Source organism: Pinus tabuliformis, chromosome Q (assembly GCF_031772625.1).
Source record: "Pinus tabuliformis cultivar Carrire ecotype Pingquan chromosome Q, CPIR1, whole genome shotgun sequence".
NCBI classification, from domain to species: Eukaryota; Viridiplantae; Streptophyta; class Pinopsida; order Pinales; family Pinaceae; genus Pinus; species Pinus tabuliformis.
In genome coordinates this window covers 1,364,061,837-1,364,084,320 of record NC_142296.1, presented here as the reverse complement: position 1 = coordinate 1,364,084,320, position 22,484 = coordinate 1,364,061,837, and positions in this window count along the sequence as shown.

Sequence of the window (22,484 nt, the reverse complement as noted above, 5' to 3'; positions counted from 1 at the left end):
ATAATGATAGCATTTTTTCTAATTTAATACTGTCCAAAGTGAACAACCAAATTTTTTTAGGACTGGTGACATTGGACTTCAACATTGTCTAGACAATCCATCAAAAAGAGATCAAGAATGTCACTAGGTAATTAACCAATCTAATCATTTCCAAAAGGTTTTTGAGCTGGTGACATTGGACTACAACATTGTGTAGACAATCCATCAAAAAGAGATGGAGAATGTCACGAGGTAATTAACCAACCTAATCATTTTGACCATTTTTCCAGAATGTAGTATATATCCACTTTATGTCTACAATATAAAAATAAATTAATTACTCAGTTTCAAATTTGTTCTAATTCCTTCTTTGATTGATTTTGCACCATAGTTAGTTTAAACATTCAAAGTTCCATTTAGTGCACTTCTATCAAGAAAGACTTGTAAAAAGAGAAAAAAGTATTTGATAATTATGACACCTACATAGAAATTTGTAATATAATTGGTAATATGTTTAATTAGTATAATAGTTTATTTATATATTTCATCTGGAACAAAATACAAGATTTTTGGAAGTCTAATATAGAAAAATATTCAGAAAACATTTTGTATGAAAGCGAGTAAAATAATAAATGTTTCTACAGATATGCTAATTGTAATTATTATTGTTATAGAAAAAGTAAAATGACCTCAAAGTCATAGAGTTGTTTATACATAGGGTTGTCCACATGAATGCACACAACATCTTGTTATAACATCAACACATGGACGCAACATAGCTTTCCATAAGATTATTGAATGGAAAGGTAGAGATGTAAAAGTTTTCATGACAAGCATCATATGTTAAAGGTGTATTAGGGAAGTAAGTTGATGCCCCCTGTTTGAAGTAGTCCTCAACATAAACATACATAGAGTGCAAACTAAAGCATAGTGTTGTTGAAGCATTAAGGGTATGTTCCTGACAGAATGTATAACACCACTGAAGAGAGGATGTCTAGGGCATCCAACATATTACAAATAATATAACTTTTCATGAAATGAGTGACTACAGTCTTGTAGATATGTATGTACTAGGGAGGAACAAAATATCAGTATACCTCCTCTATATGTATAGCAAGACTTTCATATCTATATATAGAGCAGGAGAAACAAAATACAACTATAGCTCCACTATTTATTCAAAGATAAAATGATGAAATTGAAATGCTACTGGCGAAAAACTATGGATGGAATTGAATGGTTTGGGAAATAAAAAACAGTCAAACCATTCCCTTTTGTTTATAATTAATTACAACTTGAGTGGGCATAATGGTTAAGATCATGTGTTTCCTCCTAAGAGGTCATAGGTTCAAAACCGAAGGGAGGTAGAGTATGTATGCCTTCGTAGACTTAGTAGTCAAATCTGTGCGGAAATGGGTCCCTTGTCCCACAAACAAGGGAGTCTCATACACCAATTTAGTGTGTAGCTTAGTCGTGACCTTAAAATTAGATAATAATAGTAATAATTAAACATGAGCCATATCTCAATGTCACTGATTTTATCGTTATCAAACGTTGAAACCAATATTTTTTTCCTTAACATACCCTCTGAGAGATTGAACTTTTAATGTGATATCACATAGTATATATTTAATGGGATTAATTGGAAATTCTTGCATTTCCACACGAACGTTCCAACTCTTAAATTGAGGTAATATTCTATCAATTTCATATTCGTTGGAAAAAATTTACTGGTAAGAAAGTTATTTTCTTGATAACCTCTTTGCAATCAATCCTTTGTTGTAAAGCTTTTCAGCAACATGGTAGAAAATAGAATCAGTAAGTGGGTAGAAGTAAAAGAAAAGAAGGAAAAAGGGCAAGTAGGTTTTAGGCTGAAGCATTTTACAGTAGATCATGGTATCACACTGAGACACATTATTGAAAAGGTTTGGGGAGACAAAGAAGAATTATTTTTCTTCTTTGTTGACTTCAAAAGGGCATTTGACACGGTCCCTAGAGATAAATTGTGGCATAGAATGGAAGAACTTGAAATTCCTTTGCAATATAGAGTTGTTGTCCATAGGTTTTATGAAGAGGTGAAAGTCAAAATTAGAACTTCAACAGGCATTTCAGAAAATTTTAGAAGTGACATCGGAGTGAAGTAAGGATTCCCTTTATCCCCTACCCTTTTTTATTTATATATTGAGAAATTTGAAGAGTGATTAAATATGCAAGGTGGGCATGGTGTTCGGTTGGGGGAGTTTGTGATAAAGCTTCGTTTATATGCTGATGATCTTGTATTGATTTCTAAATTGTCCCATGTATTGCAGATGCACCTATATGCCCTTAAGCATTTTTGTAAAGCAGTGGGGATGTAAGTCAATACCAGTAAGACCAAAATAATGATTTTCTCTAATAAAAGGAAACAAATCCAACATACATTCTTCTTTGAAAGCAACATTCTTGAAGAAGTAAATGAATACAAGTACATCGGGATCGATTTCAACAACAAGCTTAATTGGGAGGACTGCAGAAAGAATAGAATTTTAGGAGGGTGGAAAGCATTATATGCACTTCCAAACAGATGTAGAGAGGCAGAGTTATGGTATTGGAAAATGATTAAAGCTCTTTTTGGACTCCTAGTTTGTCCAGTGATATTATATGGGTGTGAATTGTGGACTAGCAACATCCTTGTTTCAAAATGGAAACAAATCGAGAAAATCCAAAAATGCTTGATCATGAGCAAGTTCAAAATAAAAAGTTTGGTTCCTTATGAGATAATGTTAAGTGAAATAGGAGAAACTCCCATCAAAGTAATTATTATGGTGCATCTTATAAGGTATCTTAAAAGAATTGAGAAAATGTGAGTAGGTACATGGCCGAAATTTATCTTCAATGAAGGCATGAGTGAAAGAAAGAAATCATGGATGAGACAAAACAACAAATGGATGCAAAAATGGAATATTTACCTCAATGCACGTCCCACAAATAGCAAGGAGTTAAAGAATTTTGATATGGAAAAGTATTGTAAGCATATATGGGGAAAATAGTTGGGTAGAAAGAAGTACTATATTAAGGAATTCAACCCCACTTGTGATCTCCAACAAAAAGAGTACATTGGAGCCAACATTTTGTGGAGAGAAAATATTCTTATTGCTCAATTAAGAACTAACTCACATCAACTTTGATGTGAAATGAGATAGTGGAAGAGACCTAAAGAAGCTTGGGAAGAATGAGTGTGTACTTTTTGCACTTCTGGGGCAGTGGAATCGGAAAAGCATTTCATTTTAGAATGTGATGCTTTCAGAGACATTAAGGACAATTATGGCAGTATGTTAGCATCAATTCCTTGGCATCGTTTTTTTAGTGAGGGGATTGTTAGAAAGTTGGGTCAGCTCATCATCAGTTTGAGTAAGAAAATGATTGAATTATGAAGGACAAAAAAAACAGGGAGGTTGGTAGTCCCATAGACTATTTTTAGTCTTTTGGACATTAAAACATCATTCGTTCATTCATTCTTTGGAACTACAAAATCAATTTCCCTTTACATTTGCCCTTTTAATTTTGATTTAGGACTATTTAATATAATTGAAATTATAGATTATTCATGTAATTATTTATGCTCAGTTAAAGACTAATTCTCATCAACTCCATTGTGAAAGAGGGCACTGGAAAAAGCCAAAATATGTGTGGGAGGAAAGAGTATATATCTTTTGTTCTTCTCGAAAAGTGGAAACAGAAAAACATTTCATTTTAGAATGTGAGGACTTCAAAGGCTACAAGGAAAGTTATGCAGATATTCTCGCAGCTAGCTCTTGGGATAACCTATTTAACAAGGGGTTTGTCAAGAATTTGGGAGCGTTTATTGTGAGGCTTCACAGGAAAAGGGCCTAATACATCAACTAGATGAAGAAGCAATCTGCCCCATAGGCTATCTTTAGCCTCGTGGACGTTAAAATAAATTTCTTTTTTCTTTCTATATAATTGAAAATTTGGATTATTCATGTAATAGTGTAGATTTTAGAGAGTTTATGGAAAAAAATAAATGAATTTATAAAAATTATATATTTTAAAATTTTGGTGTATATAGGTATGTATATTTTGCAAAGAGCTTTTTAAACTTTTAATTTTATTATCAATAATTTAGTTATGTCTTTTTTCTCTTTTAATTAAATTGCTTAATTGAAAAAATGTCATATGAAAAAGTGATTTATGGTTTTTTGGGCATGTGGTATTGATAAGCCCATGGTATTGTCAACATAGCTTATTTATATATTAAAAAGCTCCATGGTAAAGAGGGGACAAATCTCCATAGTTAACCATTTTGTTTCATATTTTCTTTATATATATATATATATAAAATGATGATAATAGTTTTTATGATTTCTTTTTAATTTTAGCAACATAAATTATATATAAAATAAGTGTTTGGATGCTCAATAGTCCCTACCAATGCAGGACTCTAGCAATCCATAATTTTGACTTTTACTATATTTAAGGTTTCATTGTAAAATGAGATATGTTTATTTTTCAATTTGATATAAAACAATTTGTTTGATTTCTTCCAATAACATATAGACTCTACAAAGGTTTTATTGATAATTATTTATAAATTAAAAAAAGTTTTTGGGTAGAAATCACGTAAGAGAATTTTTTGGCTAAAAATTTCTCTTATCTGATTTCTACCAAAAGACTTTTCTTAATTCATTATGGATCACCAAAGCTTGAATTCAAAAAATATTTATAAATTATAGTTGAATTGTTTATGAGATGCTTAGTTAAGCTTGGTGGTCTCCAAATGTGTAATAATTATCTAAGATCACCTAACCTAACTTCACAATCATCTTGATTTTATTACCCATATACTTTTAAGAATCTACGTAATAATATATATATATATATATATATATATATATATATATAGATATAGATATAGATATAGATATAACATGTTCCTATTTTTAATAAATATTTTTGTTTAATTAATAAAAAAATACAAACTATTTTATCATTTCATGGAATTACATGCAATGTAATAGAAACTACATATGAATGAAGCATAGGTAATATAATAGCATTTGATATTGAAGTTCTTAATTCACAAGAAACATAATTGATTTTTTAGTTTTTAATTTGCAAGAAATATAAGTGGAATGTAAGAAACAAATATGCAACAACTAAACCTTTGAATGACACAACAGAGTAATCATGCATAATACTAGTCATCCATGGATCTTGGTGCAAAGATTTCGATTACATGCTTCATTAAGCTATATGAGCAATTCTGATATCACTCATGGTTCAAGTTCATTTAGTTATGTGTAAATCAACTACACAAAATCATTAAGATAAGGTCATAAAGTTTCAATTCATATAAATTCATACATAAATTGAATTAAATTCTTTTGTAATCACTTGTTCAGCTAATAATTAAGTAATATTCTTTTGCAAATTTTTGTAGCAGAGACTACCTACCATGCATCCCCTGTTGAACTGAGAGGAGGCTCATTCTACAACCCAGTGTGAAGGCCATGTGTAAGTATGTTTGTCCCTCTTAAAATAAAAGTAAAATATTCTCTAAATAGAAAAGCGATGTGTAAGTATGTTCGTCCCTCTTAAAATAAAAGTAAAATATTCTCTAAATAGAAAAGCAATGTTTGCTATAATAAATAAAAATCAAGCTATGCATATTTAATTAGTTGTCCATATGACCGAATATAATTTCATGTAAAGTAATTAGAAGTAAAAAAAATTATTTGAGTAAGATATTTAAACCTTATACTTTTCAAAAACATTTTAACACGTGATATCAACTTCATATATATCTATGTATAGAACAAAAATGTTAAAAGAAAATGTTTTAATGTTGAATTAATATTGACGTATTTTTAAAATATTGTAAGACAAAAAATCATTTTAATATGGGCTAATAAAATGACTCAATACACATGTTATGTAATCTCTATAACATTCAAAAATACAATTTAAATAATAAAAAATGCATTTTTTTTTGGTACTGTAAAATAAGCTTGCACATAAATAAATTTGATCCCTCTCAGATTTGTGCTTAAGACAAATCTATATGTTGGTTTCTAAAGGTAATGTTACAATTACACATAATATGATACCAATAATGTGATGTCTTTCAAAGATTTATAGTTAAGATGAATCTATGCGAAGAATTACACATATTGTGATATCAAAAATATTATTTTTACCAGAGATATGTCAACTCCATATTAAGTAGCAAAGGAATTATATAACTCTCTCATACTAAAAAGTATTTATTTTTAACTTATTACACATATTGTGATATCAAAAATATTATTTTTACAAGAGATATGTCAACTCCATATTAAGTAGAAAAGGAAGTATATAACTCTCATATTAAAAAGTTTTGTTTTGTTTTGTTTTTTTTCAATTACTTTATGATGTAAATTAAGGTGGAAATTGAAGGTTTTGAAGGTTTTATTTATGGTAGACATTGTTTTTCGCTTAGTCTAAAGAGGCCACAATTTTACCTAGAAAACAATAGAAATTTCGGCATGATTTTGAGAAAATAATGCTGAAATTTTTGAAAATCCTAATTACAACAGTGTAAGATTTTGGCTGCCCCAAGGATTCTTGATGATGTTGAATCAATACCATAAAACATGATTTAAACAATGCTACAATGAGATTTCTTAAAGAATTTCTCATTGAATTCACTGTCCCAGCTAAATTGTGACCTAGTTAGACAACACCCATTTTTTTACTATTACTATTTTTTAATTTGATAATGTAAGTATTATTCTATTTTTTTTAATATAACATTACCTAACTACATTTCCTTCATATGGCATACTGTATAGTCTAGCTTATAGAGGAAATAATTATTTTTCAAGGGAAGCAAGATTGTGATTTTTTGTTATTTAAAACACATTTTTGAAAGCATAAACGGATTCAACGCCCTTGAAAACCCCTAGAGTACCAAAATCCTATAAATTAAACAATTTAAACTCAAGTTTTTAAAAACCTCTATCATATTTTGGTTAAAATTAACTACAAAAAATATCCTTAAAAAACCATTCCTTCTATAAATTACAATATACATCCTTAATATTAAATTATAAAATCGTGTAACATAATAAAACTATAAATTATACCTTTAATTATAAAAATAATGATTAAACCCTAAATTATAAATTCAAATAAAAATACAAACTTAAATTATAGATTTAATTAAAAAAACAAACTTAAATTATAAATTTGACCAAATCCTTGAAATTTTAAAACTTAAATTATAAATTCGACCAAATCGATGAAATTTTAAATTATTAGTGAGTCGAAAAAACACAAACCCGGAATGAAGGATGAGCGAGGAGCGAGGAGCGACGCGTCGGATCAAGGGACGCCATGAGCGATGGAGCCACCGCGCAGCCCGCCAATCGTTACAGAGCCAGCTACGTAGACCCATTGCTTTAGTTTATCTGCCAAGATTTCTCAGTGGTCTTAAATCTGGTAACAGTAGGTTTTGGAATCGTTCCGTGTCTGTTTTCGGTAAGAATACAACATAAGTCCCAAAAATGCTGTCATCCCTTATCAATAGAATTAGAGCATCCATTCATATCTATAGGCCATGCTCAGATTTTCGCATTAGGATAGGTGGGTGGTGGTGTATTTTCCAATTTTTTTGCTGCTGTATAGATTGCCATAATAGTCAGTAGAATTGCCTGATCGTTCACTGGTTTTTCCGTTCAAGCTGGAACGGAATCACATTTTCCGGCTCTAATTTTCGGAGGTCATTTTCAAATTTTCCGGCAAGCACAGTCTTCGATGTTCTCCTCGGGATCGCTCATATCCTGTCCTCTGTCAACATTGAATAGAATTCCCCATCCGTTTTTGCCTCTAAAAGTGCCGGCGCCTTTTCTTCCTCCCTCCAAAGATCTCTCACTACCAAATTGAGATCTGATCTTAAATGATCATGGTACCTAGTCTGTTCTCTTTTTCGGATCCCCAGAACTAAAGGCCCTGAGGCTCCATAATCCAGAGTTTGTTATCATCCCGAGACTCTGACAATATCACTGGGAGGAATTTTCTAGAGTACGTCCAGGCTCCTTTTAGCATATCCAGAAGTCTCTTTATCCAGGTCTCATTACTATAGGATCTATAGGATAGATTTGGTACAGGTGTAGTACTGTACCTTTCTGTTGTCAGGTCTCTGGAGTTTTCTTACGTCCACATGATGGACGATCCTGACTCTCCGGCCACCATCGCTCTTTTTCAAACATCCATTGAGGCTGAGTCAGCGAGAGAAAAGACAGCTCAGCTTAACAGCTGGCAAGCCTCGGTGGAAGAAATGATCCATATTCCTCAGGCTGGGGATGATTCCATGATACATCCGACGGAGAAGGCTCGTCCCAAGCCAGATCGACCCAAAAAAAGTGACTACCTTGGACACGAACAGTCTTACAATAACCATACGATTCCGATTAAGACTGTTCCCCCTCCTAAAGCAATCACTGTGAACAGCGCTCCATTGAAGGAACTAATTGAAAGCCTACAAAATTTAGCGCTGGTCGGGAGGTGGCATTTCTCGGAAATGTCAGACGAGGCAATGAGGAAATGGCTGGCGGAGAAATGGATTCCCGCGATCGGTTATGTCCCGGTCATCTCACGTCTTATGAAAGACTGGTATTCTTTTCACTTCCAAAAAATATCTGACTTGGAATTCATCATCCAAAGACCATGGGTCTCGGGTCGCAGTTTTCTGGCTCTTTCCAAGTGGTATTTGGGCTTTGACCCCCTCAAAAACACGCCTTCAAATTGTATGATCTGGGTCAAGTTACCCAACTTACCCTTGGAACTGTGGACCATAGAAACCCTTTCTGAGATTGGTAATTCTATTGGTAAATTCATATATGTGGATCCTTGGTGCAGAGGTGAAAAGGACAAGAGGATTGCATGGATACTGATTGAAAAACCTTACAAGGGCGGATATCCTGATCACATTGTGATTGCATGGGATGGAGCCAAAATCAACCAAAGGCTTGATTTTTGGGGGATTCCATTTCGCTGTTCTAGATGTCATCATACTGGTCATCTCATTAAAAATTGCAGATTCCGATTGAAAGGAAGATCCAAGAGGCATCAACATGACCAGGGCAGGAACGTTGGATCAGATCCGGAAGGTAATTTTATACATGAAAATCTCCCATATTCCCAGGAGACCGCCCCCAGCGAGCAATTATACCCTCAAGATCGCACGGAGACCCCAAGCAAAGCGGCCTTTATAAGCTCCCCTACGCCCGAACCCATTGAGATCCCACCTGTTCCTCTTCCGTCGTCTATGGACAAAGGTGACTTTGTCGTAGGATCCCATCCTATTCAGATCCAGTCCCGGTCTCCATCTCCGGTCTCTCCATTTGCAGATAATCCGAAAGGAAAAGGCCTCGCGCCTTCGCCTACCCCGCCCAACTCTCCTGTACAATCGGCCGTCAACAAGTCTGACAGTGATCTCGACCTTTTTCTCCTCAGGAATCCCTCGGTCCTTGAACCCCTCACTATTCACAAACCTGCTTCCCCTCCCCTGCCATCCATAAGCCCTGATTCTGCAAGGAATATCACGGTACGGAAAAAACAGAGGGGTGGCAGCAGGCATTTTCGGGGTAGGTCGATTGCCTCTGATTATGGTATTACAAACATGTCGCTAGTAGAGGTCCCAATTTTGGAATCTTCTGGAACACAGTCCCTTAGAGCATGGGAGACTGGACAGCCGTCCACATGACCTTTTTAATATCCATGAATATAAGGGGCCTGGGCGCTGCCCCCAAATTTCTGGCGCTCAAGAATATCTTTCTCTCGGCTCTTCCTAAAATTATTTTCATACAGGAAACAATGCATTCAAGCTCAGTTACTTTGGCTTTTTTCAGGAAGATGTTTCCGGCCTGGCATATGGTTGCCACGGAAGCTACTGGACAATCAGGTGGATTGGCTGTGCTGTGGGACCCCACATGGATTAATGCGAGAGCATTCAAATGTTGCGCAGGCATCCTTATTTCTGCTTATACCAGGGGACAATCTCTCTCCATCAATATGTTAAACATTTACGCTCCATGCAGGGATCGACTTTCGTTTTGGGAAAAGTTAATTGACTCTGAACTATTGGATATGGAATCCTTAATGATCGCTGGGGATCTCAATGTCACTTTAGAATCTGATGAAGTTTGGGGGATGGGCAGGAAGAATGATCCCCTGGGAGATCGACTAAGACAGGAATTTTTAAGCAGGGATTTGGTCGATATACGGTGTTATGCTCTTAACGTGCAAAGTAATACCCAAACACAGAATATGCGAAGAAAAGATACCCAGAACACAGAATAGCAATGATTTTATTATTCAGAGAGAAATGTTCATAGACCTCTTCAAGGGGGCAACCTCCAATAGAGCAGAGCTCGATTACAAAAACAAGACACGATACTCCTCGCAGGGAGTCTCTATCCTTTATATATGACTCATACATGCAATACCACGGGCCAGTATCGTGGGTTTTATTAATACCATCTATCTAATACTACCGCCCATTTACCATCTATCTAATACTATCGCCCATTTGCAACTAACTGTGGTCCCGTCATTAATTGCAGGTTAACCACTTACAAATATTAATATGGGCTTTATTGACTCTTGACTATGACGTGATCCCATGACATAAATAAGGGGGTTACGGTGGGACCCTAACATGCCCTCCCCCTTAAGACTAGCCTTGTCCTCAACGCTGAAGCTGCGGAAACTGCTGAAGAATAGTGGCTGGTTCCCAAGTTGCATCTTCCGGAGAGGTGTCTTTCCATTTGACAAGGACCTCCTTAATCATGCGGCTGCGCAGGTGCTTGTCTCGTGTGTCTAGAACCTGTTCAGGTTGAAGCCAGATTGACCCTTCTTCGTCCAATTCAGGTAGACTGGTTTTAACTCGGCAATTGTTCCCAATCACTTTCTTGAGGCACGATACATGGAAAACTGGGTGGATTTTTGTTGTAGGTGGCAAAGCCAACTTGTAAGCCACTTCTCCAATGCGCTGAAGTACTTGGTATGGTCCGTAGAATTTTGGAGAGAGCTTTTGACAACCCTTGGCTTTGAGTGATGTTTGCTTATATGGTTGCAGCCTCAAAAAGACCTGATCCCCTTCTTGAAATTGGCGCTCTGAGCGATGTTGGTCGGCCTGTTGCTTCATACGGTTCTGAGCTTGATGAAGATTCTCGCGCAGATGGGCGAGCATGGTTGCGCGGTGTTGTAGGAGTTGATCCACGGCTTGTACTTTGGAGCACCCCGTGAGATAAGAAGTAGGGGAAGGCGGAAGTTGACCATAGACTGCTTCATAGGGAGTCATTTTGGTGGTGGCATGATAGTTGGTGTTATACCACCATTCAGCCAGAGGTAACCACTGTACCCAAAGGTGTTGCTTTTCTGAAGTGAAACACCTAAGGTAGGTTTCTAGACATTTGTTGACGGCTTCGGTTTGACCATCTGTTTGCGGATGATATGAAGTACTGAGTTTGAGTTGAGTGCCTTTTATTCTGAAGAGTTCCTACCAAAAATTACTGGTGAAGATCGGGTCGCGGTCGGACACAATAGAAGTGGGCATGCCATGCAATTTGAAGATCTGATCCATGAAAGTTTGAGCAACCAAAGTTGGTGTAAACTGTTGGGGTATGGCGCAGAAATGAGCATACTTCGACAGTCGGTCCACAACCACCATGATGACTGACTTGTTCCCAGACTTTGGAAGACCTGTAATGAAATCCATGGAGACCTCCGTCCAAATTGACGCCGGAATGGGCAATGGTTGTAATGTGCCTGGTGTGTTGACGGTTTCCCCTTTGTGGCGTTGACAGACGTCACATTCTGCTACGAAGGTAAGGATGTCCTGTTTCATGCCAGTCCAAAAAATTGATCTTCTGGTGCGAGCATACGTCTTCTGAAAGCCCGAATGTCCTGCAATGGGAGATGAGTGCAATTCTGCCAAAATGCGACTTTTGAGGGTGGATGTTGGTGATATTACGACTCTGTCCTTGTAGCGAAGAATATCATTCTGCCACGAGTAGCCCTTGCTGGAATTAGGATCTACCTGCAATTGAGAAATGAGTTGGGAGAGCCCGGGATGTGAAAACCATTCCCTGCGAGCCTCTTCAATCTAGTCTGGAATGGGGAGGGAAATTGCGAGCAGAGTACTTTCCTCCTCAAATTGGCGCGACAATGCATCTGCTACATTGTTGTCTTTCCCTTTCTTGTAAATGATCTCATAATCATATCCCAGCATTTTGGCTAACCATTTATTTTGTTGTGGGGAAGATAGACGTTGCTCCAAAAAATATTTAAGACTGTGATGATCTGTGCGGATTTGAAAACGTCGCCCCAACAAGTAAGGTCGCCAGGTCTCCACTGCATGTAAGATGGCCATCATTTCCCTCTCGTAGGTAGATTGGCCCAGGTTCCTCCCACTTAGTTGTTGGCTGGTGAAGGCCAATGGTCGCCCTTCCTGCATTAAGACCGCTCCAATACCTGTACCCGAAGCATCACATTCAATGACAAAGGATTTGGTGAAGTCAGGTAGTGCTAAGACGGGAGTGGAACACATGGCGGTTTTGAGAGCGGTAAATGCCTGTTGTGCTTCCTCGTTCCAAAAGAAGGAATTTTTCTTTAGGAGTTGAGTTAGGGGCTTCGCTATGCGGCCATAGTTGCGGACAAACTTACGATAATAGCCTGTGAGACCCAAAAATCCTCTCAAGCTTTTCAAGGTCTTAGGTTGAGGCCATTCTTGCATTGCCTGGATCTTTTTGGGGTCCACCTTGACACCTTCACGCCCCACAATGTGGCCCAAATACTCAACTTCTTCCATGCCAAACGAACACTTAGACATCTTGACAAATAATTTATGCGTGCGGAGCAGTTGCAAGAGTAGATCTACATGCTGAAGATGTGCCGCCCAAGTGCCACTATAGATGAGGATGTCATCGAAGAAGACAAGGACAAATTTTCTGAGATATGGTTTGAGGAGGTGATTCATAAGGCTCTGAAAAGTAGAGGGGGCATTACAGAGACCAAATGGCATGACCAGGAACTCATAATGGCCTTCATGAGTTCTGAAAGCCGTCTTGGGAATGTCGACTTCCTTCATGCGAATTTGGTGGTAGCCTGAGCGAAGATCCAACTTAGTGAAGAATTGAGCCCCATTGAGTTCGTCCAGCAAATCGTCAACCATCGGGATGGGAAATTTATCTTTGACTATCAACTTATTGAGGGCCCTGAAGTCTGGACACATCCGCCACTCCCCATCTTTCTTGAGGACCATGACCACTGGGGATGAATAAGGACTAATGCTGGGACGAATGACACCTGCTTCCAACAATTCCTTGATGATTTTTTCTATTTCATTCTTTTGGGTGAACGGATATCTGTATGGTCGCACATTTGGGGGTTGGGCCCCTGGAACCAATGTGATGCTATGATCATGTTCCCCTCGCGAGGGTGGAAGCTCATGAGGCTTGTCAAAGACCGTCCGATGTTTATTTAAAATCTGTTGCATCTCAGGATGAATTGGTAGAGACATGGTGTCGACTACCTGGATGGCATTAAATTGAGTTACCACTCCATGATGGCCCTTTTTTAACAATTTTTCCATCCTATGCGAGCTGATGATAGAGGGGGCTCCCGCCTGTAGTCCACGGAGGGTATGTGTGGAGTTGTTCCGCTTAAAACTCATATATAACTCCTGGAAATCCATTGTGATTGGCCCTAGAGTGCGGAGCCATTCCGCGCCCAGGACAATGTCGCAACCCCCCATGTGTATTGCAAACATGTGGGTTTTCAATTGATAATCCCCCATTTGAAGTTTGACATTTTCACAGCGACCTTCACATTTCATTGTGCCCCCATCTGCAATCTGGACTTGGAAGTTAGAAATTGCCCGGACAAAACAATGTGCTGCTTCAGCGATCTTTTGATGGATGAAATTATGGGTACTTCCACTATCAATCAAGAATACTACTGGGCGATGTTTAAGAAAACCCCTGATTTTGAGAGTTTGAGGGGAAGAAATTCCTGCCAATGCATTTAGCGAAATAATTGGTTCATCAGATACAATCTCCTTTTGGTTATCTTCTTCGATCGCCTCCGGTTCCTCAAGTGGTGGATCTTCCTCGGTGGAGCTGTAGTCAGTGGCATCTATTTGAAAAAACTTGGGTTCTTTGCATTTATGACCCGGGGAATATTTTTCATCACAGTAGTAACATAGTCCTTGCTTCCTTCTTTCGGCCATTTCCGCAGGTGACACCTTTTGAATCTTAAGTGTCTGAGTCGTGTTGGGAGTCTGTGAGGGACGACCTTTAGCAGGGAAGTTGGGGCGGCTAGATTGGGCTGTTAATGCACGTTCCACCTTACGAGCTACCTGGCAAGCCTCTGTCCATGTGGGAGGGTGGTGGAGTAGAACCTGAGCTTTGATGGCTTCTTTAAGACCGCTGATAAAGCATTCCATGTAGAACTCATTTGTGAGACCCTTAGTGCGGAAGGCTAAGGCTTCAAAAGTAGTAATATATTCCTCCACTGTACCCATCTGTCGGAGCTTAGTGAGACGCCCCAAAAAAGAGTCTTCCTGTTCAAAGCGATTTCGAAGAGCTTTGGCAAATTGGGCCCAATTCTGAAAATGTCCATTGTAACGCTGATGCCATTCCTTCCATTGCCATCGTTCATTGTCCAAGTACATGGTGCCCACCATAAGCTTAGTCCCCTCATCTATGATATGATTCAATTGGAAATACTGCTCCATTTGTGCTAGCCATGCGGACGTGTGAGAACCGTCAAATTTATGCATATCCAACTTGGGAGGTCGCTGATTGGGTGGTGGGTGGGTGTGCCAAACGTGGGGAGAGTGGCTAGACTCACCCTCATGGTATTCATGACCATTATTCGCCTCCTCGTGGGCTGGCTCCTTGCCCTTCAGTGCGTTCTGTATCTGGATACTTATTCCTTTAATCTCATGTTGTATTTCATTCACCGAAAATTGGATGGAGTTCACCTGGTTTTCAATTTTGTCCATCCTTTCATTGGCCATTGCTTGAGCGCGAGTTTCTACCATACACCAACCTGATGAAAAATTGGGACCGCCAAATTTTTTTTACTAAGAATTTGAATGGTACCACCTTGCTCAGCTCGTCGTCCTGATTCTGATGGGCTAGGTCACCAATAAGCGCCCCGGAAGATCTCAATTTTTTTTTTCTTCGGAAAACTCCTAACGGAGTTTTACTCCTTCCTGATCAATACTGCAGTCGCCAAATCCTCAAAATGTCAATGCCTCCAAAAGTCCTGCGAAAATTATATCCAGGTACAGGAACCCTTCACAACTACTCCGATCTGGTGGATCTGAGAGATCTGAATGGTGGAACAACTGCTGCTGCTGATCTGATGGAGCTGCGGGACTAATGTCTGCTGCTGCTGCACTTGCTGATCTGGAATAGATGATGTGTGATCCCCCGATAGAAAGGGAACTATGGTCTTGAGGAGTGTCAGGTGCTACAGATCGCAATATACATAAGGGTCTGACAGTAGTACTCGGCCCAATGTTTCAGGGCTCTAACTAAGGAGGATCGACCGTACCCTTAGCCGTACAACCCGACTACCCTATCGTACGGGCGAGTAATCTCTCCGAGTGCTGTTCTCGGTGTACTGTAGCCACAAGACAGCCGAAGGTTTATCTATGGCGAGGTTTCAAGGGAGCTAGGGGGCTTCCTATATACCCAGAGGGTACGTGGAAGACAGTCCGTGCGCGGTTCTGTCTAATGCGCTACTACTCGAGGGGGTACCCACAGGGGTTACAAGGGAGTCCAACAGACGTGACCACCTCTTGTATTTCCTGCGTGCATGCCTCCCCAAATCCGCAGGTTTATGCGCTTAACGACAGATCCCGTGGTTTAAAGACGCCGAAACACGTCTCTAGCCAAAAATTTTTTTGCTAAAATTTGGAGATCCCACCGAGCCCTGGAAAGTGCTCTGATACCACTTGTTATGCTCTTAACCTGCAAAGTAATACCCAAACACAGAATATGCGAAGAAAAGATACCCAGAACACAGAATATGCGAAGAAAAGATACCCAGAACACAGAATAGCAATGATTTTATTATTCAGAGAGAAATGTTCATAGGCCTCTTCGAGGGGGCAACCTCCAATAGAGCAGAGCTCGATTACAAAAACAAGACATGATACTCCTCGCAGGGAGTCTCTATCCTTTATATATGACTCATACATGCAATACCACGGGCCATTACCGTGGGTTTTATTAATACCATCTATCTAATACTACTGCCCATTTACCATCTATCTAATACTACCGCCCATTTGCAATTAACTGTCGTCCCGTCATTAATTGCGGGTTAACCACTTACAAATATTAATATGGGCTTTATTGACTCTTGACTATGACGTGATCCCATGACATAAATAAGGGGGTTAGGGTGGGACCCTAACATACGGCCGAGGAAAAGGATGCCTACATGGGACAACAAAAGGTTTGGTGCTGCCTATATTGCGAAGAGGTTGGATCGTTTCATTGTAAAGACAGGGATCATTGATGCATGGGGGATGCCGATATCTTTCACAGGTTCTGATTTCACATCGGATCACAGGCCCATCTATTTGGCTTGGAAAGAACTGGATCATCACCTGGGTTACTCTTTTAAGTTCAACAGAGTTCATCTCGAAGATCAAGATTTCATCGAGGTCATTCGCAAAAAATGGAAGGAGATAAAGGAATCTGAAATGGCTCTTTTTTCCACTTTCAGAGAGAAGATTCAGTGTCTCAAGGTGATAACAAAGGACTGGCAAATTCGAAAGAAACAAAAAAACAAACAGGCGTTTGCGGATATACAAAGAAAGTTATGCTCCCTTTTAAACTCCACAAGCGTTGATTGTATGTCTTTTGAAAAAAGGAACAAAATCAGAGAATTGGAGAAAGCCAAACAAGCGATATTGCAAGAGGAGGAAGCCACATGGAGGCTCAAAAGTAGAGCGCTTTGGCTCAGAGAGGGTGACCGAAATACAAATTTTTTTCATAAATTTGCCAATGCCAGACGCAGTATAAATTCCATATGGCACATCCAGGATGGAAATGGTGGCATATTATCATCACAGCAAGACATCTCTGCTGAAGCGACAATCTTCTTCCAGAGACAATATAGCCGTCAACAGAGCAACATATCAGACATTTTATGGGCTGTGGACCTCATGCCTGAAATGTTCAATGATCAGGCTAATGATAATTTTTTCTGCCCCATAAAGGAGGAAGAGCTTCAAGCGGCAATCAAAGCATTTAAAAAGGACAAAAGTCCTGGGCCCGATGGCTGGACCATTGAGTTCTTCTCATTCTTTTATGACATCTTCAAAGATGACTTGTTAAGGATGGTGGAGGCTTCACGGTTATCTGGAAATATAAACAACGCCATTACCTCTACATTTATAGCTCTTATTCCAAAAAAAGATCGATCTGAAACGTTCCATGACTTCAGACCGATTGCCTTATGCAACATCCTCTTCAAAATCATCTCAAAGATCATTGCAGAAAGGATGAAGGCTGTGTTAAATTCATTCATCTCAAATCAGCAACATGCCTTTCTCAAAGACAGAAATATCCTGGACGCGGTGGCTATGACTCAGGAATGTCTTTTCTCTATTATTTCAAAAAACATTGATGCTGCTATTTTGAAGATTGATTTGGCTAAAGCTTATGATTGTGTCGACTGGGGTTTTCTTAGAATCCTGCTGGCAAAAATTGGTCTCAGAACACAATGTATCAACTGGATAATGGCATGTGTTGAAAATGTCAAATATGCTGTCATAATCAATGGCATTCCAACATCCTTTTTCAAAGCTGAAAGAGGCCTCCGGCAAGGTTGCCCATTATCTCCATTATTATTTATTCTCGTGATGGACACTCTTAGCAATCAGATCAAAAAAGCGGTGTCGGATCAAAGATGCAGGCCTGTAAAAATCTGTAAAGACATCTCCTTATCTCATAACTTATTCGTTGATGATGTTCTTATCTTTTCCATGCTATGTAGAAGGTCCTGGAGATGCTTACATGATACTCTTCTTAAATTCCAATCGGCATCGGGTCTGGTGATAAACAAGGTAAAGTCTATGTTGTATCATAATGAATCGGATATGGATACTGTATTATGGATCTCCGAGTTATTTGGTATATCACAGTCCACTATCAGGAGTGGATTCAAATACCTTGGTTACACATTGAAAGCCAATGGATATGGGAAACGAGACTGGAGCTGGCTTACTGATAGATTTTTCAAAAAAATCTCTGGTTGGGAATCGAGATTTTTATCTCTGGCTGGAAGATTCATTTTGGTTCAGGCTGTGTTATCACAATTATCGGTATATTGGGCTCACTTGTTTCATCTTCCAGTCTCAATCATTAAAAAATTGTGTTCTTTAGCAGGTAATTTCTTGTGGGGAGGAAAATCTCATCAGTCCAAGATTCATTTGGTTAGAATGGAATCCATATCCAAGCCGAAGGAAACTGGTGGTTGGGGGCTCATTAATATGAGAATTTTCGGGAAGGCTTTACTTTGCAAATCTCTCTTCAGGGGCATCTTCGGTTCCGGTCCATGGAGCAAGATTATCCAAAACAGATACCTAAAAGGGCGCAGTTTGGTGTATTGGTATCGTAGATCCTCTATTGGTATTAAATCAGGCTCTGCTATTTGGAACAGCTACAGGAAAATACTGCCCTTCTTTCTTGAGAATCTTCGATGGAGAATATTTTCGGGTTCCAGTATTTATATTGGTATCGACCCAATTGTGAATGGCTTGGAATTGATGATACCAAGATGCCTGATAACCTTCCTCCAATCAAAGGGCATATTCACGTGGGACAGGCTAATAAAATCATGGACATCCTCATCCCCTGTATGGATGGACGAAGAGGACTTATCGCTGCCCCCTCACATGAGACCATTATGGGCTTCGGTGATCCTGAACTTATCAAGCAAAGGCTTTCAGCGCTCAGGTAATAAAGATAAATTGGTATGGACTATAAAGAACTCAACTCAGCCGATTCGGGTCAAAGACATTTACAATGCAATGATTGATGGTCCCACTGCTGGCTCTGTTCCATTGTTTCCTCTATCACTATGGAAAGTGACATGCCCGCTCAAAATGATTCTATTTTCCTGGCTGGTCTTCTCCAACAGAAATCTCTCTTGGGAGGTTCTTCAAAAGAGGGGCTGGAATGGTCCGGGCCGCTGTTCCATGTGCCACTCAGATCACGAGACAAATGCTCACATGTTCTTTCAATGCGCCAACTCTCTACAAATCTGGTATGAATTGTCTTTATCTTTTTGTTTCCCTTACCGAGTTTTTGCTTCTGTACAGGAGGGCTACAGGTGGTGGAGTGAGCAAAGTATTCCTCTGCGCTCCTTGTTTGTAACGGTTGTCTGGCTACTATGGAAATGGAGGAATGATTGTATTTTTCAAGATCACAGAGCCCCTCTTGCATCCATACTGATGCGAATTACTGAATGTTCAATCACTCCTGTCTCGTAGGGATTTTTTCCTACAGGTTTTGATGATGACATTTTTGATTTCATTCTCTTTCTACAGTCATGGCTTTCGCTGGGCTGTTTTGCATATGAACATTTTGTCGTTCCTGCCTCCTTCATAAGGATTATATGTCATATTATCTGTTTCAGCCGGTTTGGGATGCATCATCCATTATCTGCATTTCTCTCTTTCTTATTTCTTTTAAGGAACGCTGAGGTTCATCCAGGCATGAATATCTGACTATGTATATGTGTTTCATTATATTCTCTTAATATAATCTATCTGGTTTTTTCTCTCTGAAAAAGAAAAAACACAAACCCAAAAAAAACTTTGGGTAAATTTGACCAAATCAATGTTTTTGGTAAATTGGACCAAATCAATGAAATTTTAAATTAGAAGTGAGTCCAAATTTTTCTAATATTATTTGGAAAACAAAAATATAATAGGCTTTTAATTATAAATTTAATCAAATGAATGAAATTTTAGTTAATTAAAATTGATCAAATGTTATATCTAAAATTATTTCATGTAAAGTAATTATAAGTATAAAAAATATGAGAATAAGATGTTTCTGGAGCCAAGAAGCTCATTTTACAGGCAGTAAAAAGCAATGTTAATTATAATAAAAAGGGAAAAAAACATGCTATGCATATTTAATTAATTTACCATGTGACGAAATATAATTTCATGTAAAATAATTGGAAGTAAAAAAAATATGTAAATAAGATATTTAAACCTTATCATTTTCAAAAACATTTTAACAAGTGATATCAGCGTCATATATATATATATATATATATATATATAGATATATATATATAATGTTAAAAGAAAATGTTTTAATGTTGTATAGAATAAAATATCTAATTTGAGTTATGAATAAAATATTTTTTTGTTAAGCTTGGATTCAAACCCAAGATCTCCAGTTGGATGAGACTTCATTCCACGGCCATTGCCACTTGAGCTACCCCAGGGGGACAAGTTATGGATAAAATATTTAATATGAATTAATATTGACCAATTTTTAAAATATATTAATAATAAAAAAAACCAGTTTAATGTGTGCTAATAAAATCACTCAATACATATCTTATGTAATGTCTATAACATTCAAAAATACAATTTAAACAATAAAAAATTACATTTTTTGGCACTCTAAAATAATAATTGAATTCAGGGTTTTGTGATCCATATTATGAAAAGTAAGAAAACTTTTGGTAAAAATCACATCATCAGAGTTTTGTCGACTTTTTTGGCATGGTCTAAATAGGTCACATTTTCACCTCGAAAACAATAGAAAATTCGACATGATTTTGAGAAAATATGGTGGAAATTTTTGAAAATCCTAGTTACAACCGGCTTAAATAATTTCTAGTTGAATTCTAGTGAGAAATTCAAGCTAAATTGTGACCTCTTTAGATAAGGTCGATCTTTTTAACTATTACTATTTTTAATTTGATAATGTAAAGAAAGAAAGAAAGAAAATTATTTTAACGTGCCCGAGGCTAAAGATAGCCTATGAGAGTGGAGTGTCCACTCGAAACCTCGGATCGAGAAAACCTCTACACAGTTCATCTTGAAACGACGGACCTCTACACAGTTCGTCTCAAAACGTCGTACAGACAAAATCTCTGCACAGTTCATATCCGGAAGTCTCAAGCTAGACTTATGGATATGAACTGTGTAGAGGTTCTTTGGGGCGTGTAGAGGTTTTGCATGTCCCGACTTTTCTAGTGGACACTCCACCCTTCTTCAGGGACTAGAAAACAACTCGACGTGGAGTGGAGTGGAGAGTGGAGTGTCTACTGGAAACTTGGGCTCTACACAGTTCATAATACATATCCAGAATCTCAAGCAATATGAATAACAATGGAAATCTTCAAGCTAAATGTAATTACTATTTTATTTTTTTAAATGTAAAATTACTGAATTCTATTTCCCTCATAGTGCATAGTTTAGCTTACAGATGAAATAGTATTTTTTACGAGAATGCGGGGATACAATTTCAAGCAAGATGGTGACTTTTGCTATTTAACACACATTTTTGAATGCATAAACAGATTCAACACCCTGAAATCCTATAGATTAAACAACTTAAACTCAACTTTTTAAAAATCTTTGTCGGATTTTAATTAAAATTAACTAGAAAAGATATTAAATCTTAAATTTTTATGATCCATATAGATAATAAGTTTGTCTTTCAGATTAATCACATTATTGATTAATAAGAAAAACAATGTTATTAGAAAAAATATCCACAAAAAAATTATTTTATCTCTAAATTAAACTATACATTTCTAATACTAAATTCTACTTAATACTAAATTGTAGAATCTCATAATATAATAAAATTATAAAAATAATGCTGGATTGTACTTAAGAAGCTGAAGAAAGTGGGAGCGTGAGAGTACCTTTTATTCCCTATATCCTCCGATGTTCGATCAATAACTCAAAGATATGCGACTTTGAGATTAAACCCTCAATTAAAAAAACAGAATTTAAATTATAAATTTGACCAAATCAATGAATTTTTAAATTATAAGTGAGTCGAAATTTTATTAATTTTATATGAACATTATTTAAAAAAAAAACCTTTACCTGTAAATTTGACCAAATCAATGAAATTTTAAATTATAAGTGAGTAGAAATTTTACTAATTTTATATCAAAAACTGGAAAAGACCTTTAATTTTAAATCTGACAAAATCAATGAAATCTTACTTAATCAAATTTTACCAAATTTTATATCCAAAGTTATTTTAAAAAACAAAAAAAGTCTTGATTTATTGACCAAGATACCGATGAGTGGCACCAACATTTAATGTGTATGGAACCACATAGCCATGCCAGGCAGAAGGACAGCCAGGCATTCTCATCCAAAACTAATTTGTTTTCACGCATAACCCTAAATTAAAATTAAATAATAATGATCGACCGTGAAGGTTTTT